At 38.8% G+C, this 13,361-nt stretch overlaps 1 non-coding gene across 1 annotated transcript; it reads right to left on the bottom strand.

Moving 5' to 3' along the window:
- Positions 1–8,095: 8,095 nt before the first annotated feature.
- Positions 8,096–8,202, bottom strand: LOC141715619 (small nucleolar RNA R71). The gene has a single exon (XR_012572375.1). It is a non-coding gene; the product is annotated as a small nucleolar RNA R71 (small nucleolar RNA).
- Between the last annotated feature and the right edge of the window lie 5,159 nt (positions 8,203–13,361).

Below are 13,361 nucleotides of genomic sequence, written 5' to 3'. Positions count from 1 at the left end.
AGTGGATGTGATTGATTCTGCGGTTACTTTAGAACTCGATCATATGCTAATGTTTGATGCATTGGAAAAGACCTTAGTGGGGGATTTTGACAGTGATGATGAAGATGGTAATGAGCAATTACAATATCTTAATGCTTCTCCCTGGAAGCGAAAGCTGGACATGCCGTTTGAATCTCTTGGTACTTCTGACCTTAAGAATGCTGAAGGAAAGCTCAAACCATCAATTGAGGAAGCACCTACCTTGGAGCTCAAGCCATTACCTGAACACTTGAGGTATGCTTTTTTAGGTGATGCATCTACTTTACCTGTTATTATTGCATCTGACCTTTCAGGTAGTGAGGAAGACAAGCTCTTAAGGATTTTGAGAGAATTCAAATCAGCTATTGGATGGACCATAGCAGACATCAAAGGGATCAGCCCTTCATATTGTGTGCATAAGATTCTGCTAGAAGAGGGTAGTAAGCCAACTGTTGAGCAGCAACACAGACTTAATCCTATCATGAAAGAGGTGGTGAAGAAAGAAATTCTGAAATGGCTAGATGCAGGCATCATTTATCCTATTTCTGAAAGTTCTTGGGTGAGCCCCGTACAATGTGTGCCTAAGAAAAGAGGTATTACTGTGGTAGCAAATGAGAAGAACGAGCTCATCCCCACTCGTACAGTTACAGTATGGAGAGTATGTATGGATTACCGAAAGTTGAACAAAGCCACGAGGAAGGATCACTTCCCTCTTCCATTCATTGATCAGATGCTTGACAGGTTGGCCGGTCATGAGTATTATTGTCTTCTGGATGGCTATTCTGGGTATAATCAGATTTGTATTCCGCCAGAGGATCAGGAAAAGACTACCTTCACTTGTCCATTTGGCACGTTTGCTTTTCACAGAGTTTTGTTTGGGTAATGTGGTGCACCGACCACTTTTCAGAGATGTATGATGGCTATATTCTCTGACATGATTGGGAATAATGTCGAGGTGTTCATGGACGACTTCTCCGTCTTTGGACATTCGTATGATGAATATTTGAATAATCTTCGTGCCGTGCTCAAAAGGTGTATGGAAACGAATTTGGTGCTCAATTGGGAGAAATGTCACTTTTTGGTGCGTGAAGGCATTATTCTCGGGCATAAGGTCTCTAGCAAGGGTCTTGAGGTGGATAAGGCCAAGGTGGGAGTCATTGAAAATCTTCCACCACCTATTTCTGTGAAAGGAATCCGTAGTTTTCTTGGTCATGCGGGTTTTTATCGGCGATTCATCAAGGACTTTTCAAAGATATCTAAGCTATTGTGCAACTTGCTTGAGAAAGATGTACCTTACAAATTTGATGATGAATGTTTGACAACATTCGAGACTCTCAAAAAGAGTTTAATCACGGCTCCAGTAATTACATCACCGGATTGGACAGAGCCGTTTGAGATAATGTGTGATGCGAGTGATTATGCAGTAGGTGCAGTTCTTGGCAGCGCAAGAATAATCTCTTTCATGTGGTCTACTATGCTAGTAAGACCTTAAATGGGGCCCAAATGAACTACACCACTACTGAGAAGGAGCTCTTGGCTATAGTGTTTGGTTTCGAGAAATTCCGATCTTATCTCCTTGGGACAAAAGTGACAGTATTTACTGATCATGCGGCCATTCGCTATTTGGTTTCCAAGAAGGATTCGAAGCCGAGACTCATTCGTTGGGTGCTCTTACTTCAGGAATTTGAGTTAGAGATCAAGGATCGGAAAGGTACTGAGAATCAAGTAGCTGACCATCTCTCTAGGTTGGAGAATCCCGATTCTACTTCACAAGATAAAACATTGATCAACGAATCTTTTCCGGATGAGCAGTTGTTCGCAGTTCAGAAGGAAGAGCCATGGTTTGCAAATATTGTAAACTATCTTTTCAGCAATATAAGGCCTCCTAATTTGACCTCAGCTCGAAAGAAGAAGTTTCTGCATGAGGTGAAGTGGTATATGTGGGATGAACCATATTTGTTTAGACAGGGAGCTGACCAGATCATCAGGAGATATATCCCGTTCTGTGAGACGGAGGGGATATTACGAGACTGCCACTCCACAGTTTATGGTGGACACTATGGTGGTGAGAAGACGGCAGCTCGTATTCTCCAAGCAGGTTTTTTCTGGCCTACTTTGTTTAAAGATGCTCATCAGTTTGTTTTGAGGTGTGATCATTGCCAAATAGTGGGAAATTTGACGAGAAATGATGAGATGCCGTTAAATGTGATGCTTGAAGTCGAGGTCTTTGATGTTTGGGGAATCGATTTCATGGGGCCTTTTGGTCTCGTCCTGCAATAATCAGTACATCTTGCTGGCAATCGATTATGTCTCAAAATGGGTAGAAGTCAAAGCTCTACCGACAAATGATGCAAAGGCAGTATTGAATTTTCTTCACAAGCAGATTTTCACAAGGTTTGGAACACCTCGGGTAATCATAAGTGATGAAGGGTCGCATTTCTGCAACCGTAAGTTCACTTCTATGATGCAGCGTTATAATGTGAATCATCGAGTTGCTACTGCTTATCATCCTCAAACAAATGGTTAAGCGGAAGTGTCTAACAGAGAGATCAAGCGCATTCTAGAGAAGGTTGTTTATCCGTCAAGGAAGGATTGGTCTTTAAAGCTCGATGAAGTTGTTTGGGCTTATAGAACAGCATACAAAACTCCACTTGGTATGTCCCCGTTTTAACTGGTGTATGTTAAGGGATGTCATTTACCTGCGGAGCTTGAGCATAAGGCCTACTGGGCGTTGAAAAAGTTGAACCTGGATTTAGATGCAACTGGTAAGAAAAGAATGCTTCAGCTTAATAAACTTGATGAATTCCGACTTCAAGCGTACGAGAATAACAAAATATACAAGGAAAAGGTGAAGAGGTGGCACGATAGGAAGCTACATCCTAAGTTATTCGTGCTGGGGCAACAAGTTCTCTTATTCAACTCTCGTCTCCGACTTTTCCCTGGGAAGTTGAAATCAAGGTGGTCTGGACCTTTTATTGTCAAAACTGTGTTTCCACATGGAGCGGTGGAAATTTTTGAGAATGATCCGGACCAAGCATTCAAGGTTAATGGTCAGCGTTTGAAGCACTACTATGGAGACATGGCAAACCGAGAAGTGATTAGTGCCATTTTATTGTCAACTTAAAGAAGGTACGCAACGTCAAGCTAATGACGAAAAAGAAGCGCTGCGTGGGAGGCAACCCATGATTTGTTGTTACAGGAACCCTTAGAAGTTAATAACCTATCCAAAACCACAAAAAAATCAGAAAAACGGGACTGAAATTTTTTTTTTCCAGTGACCCCCTGAGCGCCCGCTCAGCTCTGCTGAGCGACCGCTCAGCAAGATGAGCGCCCGCTCAGTTTTGCTGAGCGACCGCTCAGGGGTCGACTGCCAGAATTTTTTTTAGTTCAGAAAAAAATTAAAAAAAAAATCAGGACAATTAAAAAAACCAATTTCAGCCCATAAACCCACGAATTCTTTTCCTATTACCCCATGATTTTATCCCTCAACCCCACTCATAATCTAATTTTAACCTAATTCACATCCTATATATACATACACCTATCCTACACATCCCCCACAAACTTTTTACACTCAAACTCTCTCCCAAGCACAAAAACTCAGTTCTTAAACACTTTTATTCAAGATTCAATGGCACCCAAGAGAACACGAACTATTGATAGCAGCAGCACAGTCCCTACTGCTGATTCATCGAGGGGTACTGCTGCGAGGCCTCGGTTGAATGACAGAGCTGCGGAGGAGGAGTACACTAGGCTTTTGGGGAAGCCGATTCTGAAGGAGAGAGGGTTTTTACCATCGGGGAGGGATGGTGAGTTGCTACCTATGATTGCAGAGAAGGGGTGGATAGCTTTTTGTGAGTCGCCCGAAGCAGTGCCGATGAGCATGGTTCGCGAGTTCTATGCGAATGCGAAGGCCGAGAAGAATGGGTTTTCTGTGGTCCGAGGGCTGACGGTTGATTATCACCCGGCGACAATTCACCGTGTAATTGGGCAGCGAGAGAGAAAGCCCGAGGAGGAGAACTGGAATGAGAAGACTGCTGAGGATTTCGATTTGGATTTGATTTGTGCTACTCTCTGTAGGCCGGGCACAGTTTGGACCTTCAAGACCGGTACTAATGAGTATCGTCACTTCCCGACGATCGCTATGAACAGGTATGCCCGTGCATGGAATGCATTTATTTGTGCTAATATTCTACCTTCTTCGCATGCACATGAGGTCACAGTTGAGAGAGCACAATTGTTGTGCGGAATTCTTAATGAGGAGTACTATGTGGACCTTGGTGAGTTTATCTACCAAAGAATTCTGAATTTTTTGAGGGGAGCTAAGCACATGAACATCCCTTATGCATCCACGGTCACGAAGCTTTTCCAAGCAGTGGGAGTGAACTGGTCGTCTCATGAGCAGTTGCAGATGCCGGCTGCTCCTATTGATTCTAGGACTCTGAGTGGGATGCAGGAGTGGACCGGTGGTGAGCCCGAGGAGCATGGGCTGGGTTATTGTCTTCCAGGAGGGCGTCCAGCACGAGGTGCTACTATGGCTAGGCCTAGGCATGATGAGGCTGGTTCTTCGAGAGCTTAGGAGGGTGCTGGGATGGCTGATGCCCAGTATAGGAGGCTTTCACGGCGGATGGATGCCATGTACGAGACACAGAGCAGGTTTGCTCAGGAGCTCACCCTTGCGTTAGGGACTGCTTTTCGGGGCCTTGGAGCTGACATCCAGTGGCCAGTTTTTGGTGAGGACTCTGCATACCCGCCACCTGATACTCCACTTACTTAGGGTGATGATGATGATGACTCCGAGTAGGTATACCCTGTGTTCCTTTCTACTACCTTCACTGGGGACAGTGAAGATTTTAAGTTTGGGGGAGGTAGTTAAGGAATATTTTGTGTGTGTGTCATATAGCTGCATTTTCATGATAGTTAGTTCGTATAGTTGCATAATTTTTGCCATATAGTTTTTTTTATTTATTAATAGCTTTATTTGTTTTTCATATCATATAGCTCATGCATATGCCATGATCCCTTTTGCGATGATTGATCGACTAATTTGTGAAGTTGATGCGAGTGTAGTGATAGCATTAAAGTGATGTTGAGTCACGAGGTTGATATGCATGCTAGAAGCACTTGTATTTTCACTAAGTCTTAGAGAATGCTTAAGGGCTAGATTATTGTTATAACCTAATTGTTTTCAAGGTTAATCTATTTATTATGCTTAGAATTTGATAATAAATTCTTAGTGATAAAGGCATGAAAAAGAAAAAATGGAGTAAAAAATGGAATTTGTTGCTAGTTGTGGCTAGGCGTCAAATAGCTAGTAGCCGGCTCGCATGTTATGCGAGTAGTCTAGGGTTGAGCAAGATGGAGTGAAACGCACTTGCTCAGAAATTTTGAAAAAAAAAGAAAAAAAAGAAAAAGAGAAGTATGTGTTTATGCATAATTGATCACGAGTGGGCTCTTTGGTGTTCGAGTTATTAAGTTCTTAGGGGACTTTGTGCCTAGTGACCTAAGGCTTTTAGAGTCTGGGATCCGCTAACCTAATGCTCGCTACATGGATACCATTGTATAAGTCTTTTGTGGATCTCACTCATTGCACGGTCAAATAAGCATTATTTGTGTGAATAAAAAGCATGATTCCGTAATAAGCTCCGGAATTCTTGTAGTGTTATAAGTCACTTTATGCCTAGAATTTTTATTCTTTGTATAATCATGTGATTGCCTTGATGATAATTGAGTCATAATAATTGGTCTAGTTCCGAAGCATATCTGTTAAGCATCCGCACACACCACGTTTCTGGCTGTATGTTCATTTGCATGATTTGATTGATCTTTGATCACCTAACTGCATTTGTTGATATGTTGTAAATTGGTTGGTTAGTTCGTAGTAAGGGGGAAGATTGCATTCATGCATGTTTTTATTTGTTTTTGAGTCTGTGACGCTTGAGGACAAGCATCGATTTAAGTTTGGGGGTGTGATAAGTGGCATTTTATACCACTTAGAACGTCTTAAAATAGCTTAAATTGGTGCCTTGAAATCAAGTATTTTGTGTATTTGATGCGTTTTTCTAGTGTTTATGCATTTTAGGGTATTAGTTGCATTTCAGAGGAGTAATCATCAAGAATAAGTCTTGACATGTGTTCACCATTGCGAGAGGAAAGAAAGGGGCAGATTACAGCGAAGAAATGGAGCAAACTCAGGAATTTTCCAGTAGGGTCCTGAGCGCCCACTCAGCTATGCTGAGCGGCCGGGCAGAAGGCTGATCGCCCGCTCAGCTATGCTGAGCGGCCGCGCAGGGTCGGGAAATTAAATAATTATTTTAAGACTTCTACTTCTGTTTGGCTTCCAACTTCTATGTAATCTCAGTTTTATGAGACTATTATATAAGTAGATTTGGAGACGTTTTCACAAGGTTGGATCGTGGTATTAAGCAAGGAGCGAAGGAGATAAGGAAGAAGACCGTTTTAGCACATATCAACGAAGAGGAAACATATTTTCTTGTGATTATTTATTTCATTGTAACGTTGGATGCTAGTTTTCTTACTTTGAACCTAATTACTCTTGTGACGTACTCTGGTTTAATATAATTAGTTTAGTTATTATTCTTTTGTGTTTGTTTATCATGTTTTCATATGAACCCATGATGACGATAAGTGCTATTATGGGCTAATCGTGATCATGAGGTCGTAACGGATTTACTATGGAATTCTTTAGTTAATTGTTTAATACCTTAGTGTGTAATGATTGTATGATATCTAGTATTGGTTGTACGTATTCGTCTTATGTGCGTCGCGAACATATAAGATAGGGTGTTAATCTCTTGTGAAGCGACGATGGATCTTGAGATTTAGAACTTGCCATGCTAGCATAGGTTCATGTATGATGTGCATGATTAGTTGGTAACTCTAACAGTTTTATTTGCCCTGTGTAATCAAAATGAATAACTTATGCTTAAATCGTTATGTTGTCAATTTCTGTAGACATATAGGAACTCAACATAATTGATGACTATTCAACTTCTATCTTAATTGTGGATGCTTGGTAGAATGGTATTAGTACAATGAAAGTTGGCTTTTATCAGTTTCGTGTTATTCGATTAATATCATCACTGTTGCATGCTAAGGGTAATAAAATAACTATTGAAGGAAGTAGTAATGAAGTTATGATCTCATGAGTGTTTTAATATTGTTAATTCGAAGTGTTAATTAAGTGATTAACTAAGTAGTTAATTGTAGTTAATATTTAGTCAACAATTCTAAGTGTTAGTGTCTTAACATTGAGAAGTAATCATACATTGGTGAGTGAGTTTAATTAAACAATAATTATTCTGAGTCTCTGTGGGAACCAACTAGAAAGTATTCTATATTACTTGCGAACGCGTATACTTGCATGTATTATTAGCGCGTGTTTTCGCCCTAACAAGTTTTGGCGCCGCTGCCGGGGACTCGGCGTATTTGTTTAGTTTATGTACTTACCATCATTGGTCGTTAGGACTCAGTGATTAGGACGTAGTTGTTATTGTTTCTGGTCGTGTTTCAGGTACTTTAGCGAGCGTTTATGCAAACTCGTTCTTGTACTCGCAAGAGGACTTTAGATACAGCTGAGGAGACAGACGAAGTTCTTGATATTTCGGATAAGATAGATTTTGAAGATTCGGATTTAGGAACTGAGCAGAAAGAACCAGTAATCATGGGTGATCGTATTGTTCAGGCTGATCCAGCTCTTATGGACTTTTCTCGGCCTAAAATTGATGATATTCAGTCAAGCATTCTTCATCCGGCTATTCAAGCTAACACCTTTGAAATCAAGCCGGGCACTATTCAGATGGTGCAGAATTCTGTTTCTTTTGGAGGAGCTGCGACTGAAGATCCCAACATGCACATAAGGAATTTTGTCGAGATCTGCAGCACTTTCAAGTATAATGGCGTGACTGATGAGGCTATCAAGCTGAGGCTTTTCCCATTCTCACTGAGGGACAAAGCTAAGGATTGGTTACATTCTGAACCAGCTGGGTCCATCACTACTTGGCAAGATCTTGCGCAAAAGTTTCTGGTGAAGTTTTATCCGATGGCAAAGACTGCTGCTATGAGGAGTGCTCTTACTCAGTTTGCGCAGCAACCTACAGAATCTATGTGCGAAGCTTGGGAACGCTACAAGGAAATGTTGAGAAAGTGTCCACATCATGGAATGCCCGATTGGATGGTGATCACTGGTTTCTATAATGGTTTGGGGGCCCAATCTCGGCCCATGCTCGATGCAGCAACTGGAGGCGCCTTATGGGCCAAAAGCTATACTGAGGCTTATAATCTTATCGAGACTATGGCTGCAAATGAGCATCAAAACCCAACTCAGACGATGATGCCTGGGAAGGTAGCAGGTATTCTGGAAGTCGATGCAGCCACCGCTATTGCAGCGCAGCTCCAAGCGCTGTTGATGAAGGTTGATTCTCTAGCTACATATGGAGTTAATCAAATAGCTATGGTCTGTGAGCTTTGTGCAGGTTCTCATGCTACGGATCAGTGTTCTCTTGTCAACGAATCTGTTCAGTATGTGAATAATTATCAGTGACAACAGCAGCCTGTGCCGGCTACTTATCATCCTAACAACAGAAATCATCCAAATTTCAGCTGGGGTAATAATCAGAATGCTATTCAGCCACCATATCAGCAAGGTGTGAGTAAACAATTTAATCCACCTGGATTCCAGCAACCACAGCAGTATGCTCAAAGGCAATCGTATCCTCAACAGGGAAGTGCAGCTGCACGTACTAGTGCTGATTTTGAGTAACTTAAGCTGTTATGCAAGAGTCAGGCGGTTTCTATCAAGACCTTAGAAAATCAAATCGGTAGAGAGTGTAACCAGCTCTTAGCCTTGTCCCTCAGAGAGAATGGGAGAAGTCTCAGTTTCACCGCATACTCAGACACACCATTGAACCTGAAGGTGTAGCAGATCTCTATGAAATCCATAATGTGCGTATTGGGATCTTCCTTTGGAGAACCCCAAACTGGACTAAATTCTGTACCCATTGAATCGTGCTAGACTTGATTTCAAAGGTATTAGCTGCGATAGCTGGACCGAAAATGCTAGATTGAATGTCATTAATCTTTGGTTGAGAATAATCCATCAAAGCTTTCGTATCTGCTACTGGTTCTCCCATTGTAATAAAAACTAGAGTACCTAAAACACACGACTAAAGTAAACCTTGTAAGAAAATATTCCGAGTCAGTGAACTTTATCGACCACTGATGTCAAGCACATAAACTAAAAATTAACACCCAGTCCCTGGTAGTGGCGCCAAACACTTGTTAGGGCGAAAACACGTGCTAAAATTACACGCAAGTATACGCGTTCGCAAGTAGTATAAGATATAAATTAGATTCTTACCCACAAAGACTCTTTTTAGTTAACATAAGATTATGCACCTATGCAACAATGGTATGGCTATCGCTCAATGCTAAGGTAATAACAAGTTGAGATGTTTATAACTAAGATTAAACTAACATGCAATTAACTAAGAATAAAAGTGGTTGAATTAACTATATGAGACAAACATGGGATTCTAACTTCATTACTACTTCATTCAAAATCATTGTTCTTAACCTTAGCATGCAATGGTGATGACAACTAATTAGATAACACGAAACTAGTAAATACCAACTTTCATTGCACGATACCCTAATACTTAGACATCCACAAAAGAGATAGAAGCTAATAGACACCAATTATGCTTAGACCCTATATGTCTATAAAATTTGAAAATATAACGGTTTAATGCGCAAGTTATCTATCGTGATTACATAGGTCAAGTAAGATGGTTAAAATTACCTATGAATCATGCATAACAATTATACATGAACCTATGCTAGCATGGCAAGTTATAAAAGTCTATATTCACTTTCACTTCAATAGAGATTAACACGCTATCTTATATGTTAGCTACGCACATAAGACGAATAAGTACAACCAATACTAAGATATCAATCAATTACCACACACCAAGATATTGAAACAAATTAACTATAGAAATCCATAAGTAAATCTGTTAGATCCCCACGATAACGATTAGTTCATAACCGAACTCATCATCACCATGGGTTTCAATGAAAGCATGGTATAAAAACTAGATCTTTATAAACTGAATAATAATCAAAAGTATGTTAACAAGAGTGTAAGGTTCAAATGAATAAGAAAACAAGCATCCAATGTTACAACTTAAGCAAAGAATCACAAGTAAAAATAAGATCTTCTTCTCCTTCGGTGTATTGTGCTATTAGGTCTTCTTACTGCTCTCTCCTTCTTCTCGTTGTTATCAAAAATGTCTTCAAAAGGCTTTGTATATAAGCCCAATATGATTTGGAGTCCGAAAAATAATTATTATATTACAATCAGGATTTTGCAATCCTGACACAGCGCGGCCGGCCCGCATACCAGCGCGGGCGCGCTCGCTTTCTGACAAACGGGCGCGGCCGCTCCCAAGACTAGCGCGGCCTCCCTGACTTTCGGAAATTCTGATTTTTCTTGTTGCCTTGACTTCAATTGCTGGTTTCTTTCGTTCTAACTCCCGAGGCTCTATCCTAACACCCTTTTAGCATAGAAATAATGTAAAATCTATTCATTCTTCCAAATATACCCTGAAATGCAAAACACTACAAAAACACATCAAAAACACAAATAACTTGAGTACAAATCACCAATTTGAGCCTTTACGAAGCGTTCTAAGTGGATATAAATTCCACTTATCACACCCCCAAACTTGAATCGATGATTGTCCTCAAGCATAAACGGACTCAAAACTATAAAACAACCTAATGCATGAATGCAACTACGTGAATGCAACTAAATGATAATGCAATTGATCCCCTCAGAATGACCATAGCCAACCAACAAGCGAATGCCTCTAAGAATGCAACGAATCAAAACAGAGTTCGATTAAATCTCATAAACCAACTCACATCCAGAAACGTGCGTGTGTGGATGCTTAACATATATACTGTAATATCCGGGATATATCGTGTAATTATTTTTACAAATAGACAATTATTATATGTGTTTAGTATCTATTCTGTAAATTATTTATTAAGTGTTAAATGTGTTTGGATGTTTAAAAATAATATTAATTGAGTATTTTAATTTTTATATGTCCAAAATAAAATATAGAAAATTGTCATATCTTCCTATTTATTTTTATGTTGATTTATGATTTTATAGGAATTATATGGATTTTATAAAATCTTTTTCCGAGTATTTAAAAACTATTTTATAAAATCAGGAACCAACCGACGTCATCCGTTTTTACGTTTTTATAACCCGAAACTCTTCCGAAAACTCCTTCATAACCTAATTGCAATATTCCGAGCATTTTCCATGTTTTGACTTTTTCGATCCGGCGTACGGTTTGTCCTACGCGGTCCCGGCGCAACATTTTCGATACATTATTCGTTTCGGTAAATCGTTAAAACTCGTATTTTTGATAACCGGGATCTTTTTATTAAACTATCACAATTATCACCTCGTAATACGTGTAACCAGGCGCTGAGACCAAGACCGCAGTACAAATTGTACTGGTTTGGATAATTATCCCAAAAACCAGTACCGTTTGGATCAGTTTTTATAAATAAACGTACCATTTTGTATCTGGAATGATCTAACGGGATACTAATTTTCCGTAAATATAAATAGCCTTTACCGTATTTTATTCCGTATCAAAAATCATTTGTAGTCAGTAATTATATAATTTTCCAGAGAAAATACTTATATTCATATAATCTTCTGAAAATCAAACCACAAATTGAAGGTGTTAGTGAAGTCCGATTGGAAAGCTCGAGTAACCAAAACAGAGGTTTTGAGGTGTTCTTTCAGTTTCTTCAAGTTTCAGAACTGCAGAAATCAAGATTTATTTTCTATATATTTATTTATTTTCGAATTATTTTAATTAAAAATATGAATTTTTGTTCAGATGATTGTTTGGATGATTTGATGATTGCATGTTGTAGAGCTTGTTTTCCTGATGATTTTTATATATCAAATGACTGATTTAGAGTTCAATGACATGTTCAAAATTGAGTTTAATCTTCGAATTTTGAAATTAGGGTTTATAACCCGTATGAATATTTTCAATTGAAATTTGGGGCCTTTTGATTTAGGGGTTATTAGCTGTTGATTTATAGTGGGTTGTGTTCCTTATGAAATTTACAATCGATTGGTATATAGCTCGTTATCAGAGGATGTCTGAATCGAATGGAATTTTATTTTGAAGTTTTCGTCGGTTCACCGGAAACCGGTGATGTTCTAGGCCATTTTCCGGTCAAGACAGGGATTATTAATGTGATTTGATTGCATGGTTGTGTTCTTGGTTATTTGTAGATTATATCTGGACCAGATGGTGGGGTGAGGATGCCGGAATCGTGTTCTCCGGCCACCCCTGTATTTTCCGGCGACTGGACTGCAAAATTTCAGTTTAGTCCCTGTACTTTTGTAGGTGATGAAGTTTAGTTCCCCAGGTTTCCAGAATTTGCAAAAATAGGATTCCTGTTTTAAAAATATTCAAAAATCATATTTTCTATTTATTTTAATTATAAAAATTCGCTTTTTTAATTTCCGGAAATTCTAAAAATCATTAATTTAATTCCAAAAATTATTTTTAATTCAAAAATAAATCCGAATTAATTAGTTAATTAATTTTAGTTAATATTTAATTGATTAATTGGTCAATTAATTCGAAAATTAATTGATTAATTGATTTAATTAATTATTAATTGATTTTAATTAATTATTTAATTAGATTTAATTATTTAAAATGATTAAAAATTTCAAAAAATAGTTTTGAGCTTTAAAATATTATTTTAAATTATTTTCAAGGCTCGATAATTATTATAAAATTGTTTTGAAGCCAGATTTGGCCAGCCGAACCCTGTTTATTACTCCAAAATTGTTCCAATGACCCGTTTTAATTCCGAAAAATGTTTTAAAAATTATTTTAAATACCCAAAAGCCTGTTTATGACCCGAGACTCCATTATAAATGATATATCATTGATTGTCTAATGTGTTATGTGTTATATGTGACTTGTTGGTTGACTGTCGGTATATATATTCGATGTTTACTTGTTTATAGTATAACTTTCAATCCGTTAATCGGATTTGGTTGAAACGAAGAGTAGATAGAAGTATATGTCGAATAGAATCGTATGAGTTGAATATTGATAGATGCTTATAATATGTGAGCAGAAGAGGCAAGGTGTAGGAAAGGGAAACAGATAGTTGAGGAGTAGACGGTTATGATTGAAAGTTAGAGAAGTATAGCAAGCTAATACCAGGCAAGTGTTATGAACTTTCTCGAGATATATTAT

The sequence above is a fragment of the Apium graveolens genome, chromosome 3, assembly GCF_009905375.1.
Source record: "Apium graveolens cultivar Ventura chromosome 3, ASM990537v1, whole genome shotgun sequence".
NCBI classification, from domain to species: domain Eukaryota; kingdom Viridiplantae; phylum Streptophyta; class Magnoliopsida; order Apiales; family Apiaceae; genus Apium; species Apium graveolens.
Note: the sequence above shows the minus strand (reverse complement) of the source record. Positions and strands in the feature narration are given on the sequence as shown.